This window comes from Blastomyces gilchristii, assembly GCF_000003855.2.
Source record: "Blastomyces gilchristii SLH14081 genomic scaffold supercont1.6, whole genome shotgun sequence".
In the NCBI taxonomy this organism is placed as follows: Eukaryota; Fungi; Ascomycota; class Eurotiomycetes; order Onygenales; family Ajellomycetaceae; genus Blastomyces; species Blastomyces gilchristii.
The window spans coordinates 2629655-2634952 of record NW_003101677.1 but is presented as its reverse complement, the minus strand read 5'-3'; the positions used below and the strand labels follow the sequence as shown (position 1 = coordinate 2634952).

Sequence of the window (5298 nt, the reverse complement as noted above, 5' to 3'; positions counted from 1 at the left end):
AGACCATGAATTTCACATTTGATCTCATTGATCTAGTCTTATACATTTCTTAGCATGAGTCTCACCAGAATCAAGCATCAAAAAAAATCTGAAAATGAATCATTTCTGAGAGAAATGATGTGAAAAATGACCAGATTTAATACAAGAACAGTGAAATGAAAGTAATTTCTCAGAATAGACTGTGAAAGATAATTATTCTTTCAAAATCAAAATAAGACTGAGACTGAAGATCAAATTCAGTCTCATTCAGTTCATTCAGTGATTACTTATATAATCAGAATTTGATAATGATTATTAATAACACTCATGAAACAACTAAATATATTCTTATACAAGTTTATTCTTTACTTTTTTATGAAAACTACACTTCTCTGATATACTGTGATCAGAGGTATTAAACTGTCTGATTAATTTTATGTTTTACAATTATAAGTTTCTTAATTATTTCTTCTTGTAATTATTCTCAGTAATAGTCATAAATATCTCAGCTTGAGTTGAACTTTCACTTCATTTTCATCTCTATCAATGAAATTGTCAGAATATCACATGTCATCAGTGTAATAGTTAAATATATACTTTCAACAATTTTTCATAACTCTAGAATTGATTTGATACATAAATTCATCAGATTATTTTGAAGATAGCAGTCAAATTCAGTTTTACAAGTATGTAGTTTTGCCTGATTTTCAGTTGCAATCAATGTATATAAGTTCTGTTTCAAAGTTAGTATTATAGTTCTATATAATATGAAGTGTTATCAAAGATTATTACTTACTAGAGAATTGTATTTCACTGTCTTTACATCTCTAATATCTGCTTATTCAAATCTCTGATAGTTAGCATTATAGTAGTCTGAGACTAATTTGACATATAAGTCTCATTTCTTCTCTGTTCAATCTTGAGAAGTGAAGATATTAACTTAATAGAAGAAATCTAGTAGAGCTGCTATAGTATAGCACTCTGTAAAAGACTGTTCAGTTTTGCTGTAATAATATACTAGTTTATTCCTTACAGTAATAATAGCCTGTGCTATAGCATTATCTCAGACTGAATTTCTTTTTAATTGATTCAACTGCTTCTCAAGATGAGTAAATAAACTGTTATACACTTATCAGACTGACTGTAGTATTGATGTATAAGTAATTAAAACTGTCTTCATTATCTTATAAAACTGAAACAGTAAATCAATCATATATATCAACTGAGTTCACTTCATATCAGAAAGTTTCAATGTCTGAATCTTTTTCTAATCAGAGTATTGTACTCAATAATTAATCATCTGATATAATTGAAGAGTCTGAACAGTTATTTTATATATTAAACTTCATTATATTCTAACATTCTGTATCATATTCAGTGATGTGACTGATTTGTTTATTTATTGAATATTATAAAATCATTATTATTATTTAGAGAAGATATAAATCACATTAGCAATGTTTCAAATCTATGATATTTAAATTATTAGCTAATCTATTCAAAATTAACAGTAGTATTATCAAAATGTATTATCAGAAAACAATATTACAAAGTGTTATTAAAAAACAATATCTTTTGTAAAATGAATGTAAAAGTTACTTGAGTAATCACTTTCATCTAATCCTCATCTCAAGAATTAGCTATCTCATTATTCATCATCTCAATGTTAAGATTCTTTATCAGTGTTTACATTACAAGTTAAATCACAGAAGTAATACAGAGAATATGACCTTATTTATCATTTCAGAAATGCAAAGTCAATTTTTACTCTACACCCTTCATCATAGTGTAGTTATTCACAGCATTATCAGTTATAATTGTAAGAAGACTGAGACTAATATCTTAATAGTTATTTTTAATCACTATCATTAATATCTCTGTCATATAATTGTCAGTATAACTACTGATCAATGATTCAAATTCAATTAATATCTCTTAATAAGTTCAGTTCTTATCAATGTAATAATATGTAACTCTTATAAATATAAGATTGTTTGTACTAGTTTATACATTCACTGTAAGAGATACTCTTTGATGATGATGCCCCGGTGGCCGAATGGTTAATGCGGCCACTCAGTAGCGCCTTGGCGTGGGAAACCAAGGCGCGTGGGTTCGAAACCCGCAGGGGATACATTAAATCCGGAACTCAAGCACCTCAGGTTTCTAATAAATACAGAGGTGTACAAATCACTTCAATGAATCACTCTATGTTCCTGGGCTGGGAAGTTATTATCGCATGTATCTAATTGTCACTCCTTTGTATTTTCCTATGTTCTTGTTATCTTGACGTAGGTCTCAACACCTGTATTTCCTCCTGTATAACCAACACTTGACCTGTATTTAACATCACGCAAGGACTCATCATAAGCTCCGCTTGCATATGAGTATAATAGAAGAATAATAATATAATAATAATAACTCTTTGATGATTCTTCAACTCTGATTCTAGATATTATATATTAACTTTGAAGTATATCTTGAGATTGAACTGAAGACATGATTGTTGTGAAATATAAAGATTTAAATTAAGTATTTAAAGAAGTGTTCAGAATTCAGAGTTTTTAATTAATTGAAGAGAAAGATTCAGAAATATATATATATAAAGTAATTATTCACAGAAGTTATCAGATGAGAGTTATGAAATCAGAGTACTGATATATAATTATTTTCACATAATTTTCTTCAAATTAGAAAGTTAGTATTATTAAAAATCATTATCTAATAGAGTAACTTATCAGCTCAGTAGTAATTTTCTGATTATTTTTCTTTTGAAATCTATATTCTGATAACTTCATATATCAGAAAATTTCATCAGAGTTATAATCAGTCTATAATGAATGTTTCTGAATAAAGTTGTAGTGATTATAGCAGAGAGATGACTCTTTAGTAATCTGTAATACAATCTGTTGATAATTATTTCATAATTCATCTCAATATTTATATTGAGTTTTTCATAAATTTTATAACCTGAAATCAGATGTGAAGAATGAAGTGATTATCTATTATAATTAAAAGAGAGTATTCTGTATTGAATTAAGAATAACATAGACTTTGTAATTCACAGTGATTTCTTGAAGAGTTTATAAATCTTCAATAGAAGTTAAAGAAGTGAAAGAAGTGAATTCAGAAGATATAATAAAGATTTAAGAAAGATAATAATTTATTTTTAATAAAGATAATAACTGATTACTGATGTGTGTAAGAAGAATTATTATAAAAGAAAATAATCTTCTTTCTTAGCCTAGTTATAATTTTAGTACTAACTCAGATTGAATATCATTAATATATAAAAGTAAATAAACAATCTTGATTAATCTCTGTTATATTTCTTGAAATATATTAATATTATGAAAGAGAGTATTATCAAATTACATTATTAGATGATATTATTAAAAATATATTAATATTATGAATATTAATATTGAAAAAATGTTGATACTTATACATTATAGTGATTTGTGAATCATGATAGTTAAATATATATGTATATATTATTTCTGAAATTGATTACAACTTGTACAATAATTTTTAAAAACTCAAAATCAATTTCAATTATTAATAATTATGAACTTATAACTAACTAATATAAAAAGAAAAAAACTTTTTCTACTCATTATCTTTCTTCTCTTTCTCATTCTTCTTATCATTCTTTATAATTTACTTCTTATTCTTATTCTTCTTCTTCTTCTCATTCAAGATAATAATTATCTTAAAATCTCTCTTCACTATCTTCTCAGAGAAGAGTTCTCACTGCTTCTTCTTAGCTAGATTAATCTGTATCTCAAAATCCTGCAATTCCTGATCTGCTGTCTCAGATTCCATCTCAGTAGTAAGTAGATTAACATACTCAGAGAGCAGAGCTGTCTTCTTAATATTCTGAATTATGAAGTGCATTCAAGATCTGAATAAGGCCTTAATTTTCTTCTCCTCTATCAGCTTCTGCTAATCAATTAGAGAACAGAAATATTATTAAAAATTATTATCTCTCAATAAATAAAAAACTTATCAGTGTTAACTTCTTTATCTCTCATTTTAACACTCTTTTAATCTTCTTTCATCACTGCTTATTTATAGTAATACTCTTCTTCTCTCTCTCTCTCTTTATCTTGATCTCAAATCATTCTCAGAACTTCTTCTGATCTCACTGCTACTATATAAGACTCTTCACTATCTTCTTTTTCAATCTCTCACAGATAGTGTTATTCATATTATTTCTATACTTAGTTCAGTCTAAATCTATCAGAAGTGTTACTTAAAATCATTATTATTCTACTCTTTTATCAAGTCTCTTCAAGATATTATAACATGTATTACAATCTGTCTCTTCTTACTTGAATATCTTCTTCTTCTCTATCTTCAATCTGTGACAGTGCTCACGCGCCTTGATGATTCACAGAATCACAGAATATTTAAAGAGAAATAACATGATTGATTTCAGTGAGTATTGAAGAGAGATAAAGATAGAAGAGACAGTCAGAAATAATATAATAATGATAATAATAATGATGATGATAATAGTGATAATGATGATAATAGTAATAATGATAGTAATAGTAATAATAATAATAATAATAATGATAATAATGATGATAATGATAATAATGATGAAAGAAGAAGTGCATTGAAATATATTACTGACTTATTAAATATAAAGAGACCTAAAGAAAATATTAACAGCTTTCAGAGATGTACAGAAACAGCTAGAGTGTTGTATAGCAATATTATCTTCATTCAACACATACACTGTTAATATTCTTTATATGCAGTTATTATATAATCTATATCAGATATACATGCAGAAAACAGATCTTTATTACTAGAAAGAATAATTGCAGTGATTCTCTGTTTTCATATTATAAAGATAAGTTATTCTCATTTCTTTCTTCTCTCTTTTCTCTTCTTCTTCAACTCATCACTAAGTCCAAGCTAGTATGAAAACTATTAAGACACTCTTAGAAACTCTCAAATTAAAGAGTATAGACTAATCAAATTTTAAATACAGAAGAATCAAATTACATTTAATATTACTAATTATTCATTCTCTCTTAATAAAACAACAGTCATGTCTTTCTCTTCTCTCTCTCAAATGAAACATGGCCTGTGAAAAGTGAGTATCATGTCAGATTATAAGAATTAACACAGTCTCAGCATGCAGAGCTGTATACATACAGTGCATGCTGAACTGAGAGACTGTATGAGTTATAAATTAACAGCAGCATCTCAGAGAGAGCTGTGTAGCATGAAAAAGCTGTAACTCTCAGTCACATGCACAGAGAGTGAATCAATGCAGTAAGTGTATATACATTGTATAGAAGTAAC

The 5298-nt window shown here is 26.9% G+C and overlaps 1 pseudogene across 1 annotated transcript; it reads left to right on the top strand.

Moving 5' to 3' along the window:
• Positions 1 to 2021: 2021 nt before the first annotated feature.
• On the top strand, positions 2022 to 2110 carry BDBG_16942 (annotated as a pseudogene). Its single transcript has one exon. The product of its transcript is annotated as a tRNA-OTHER (tRNA).
• Positions 2111 to 5298: the final 3188 nt, after the last annotated feature.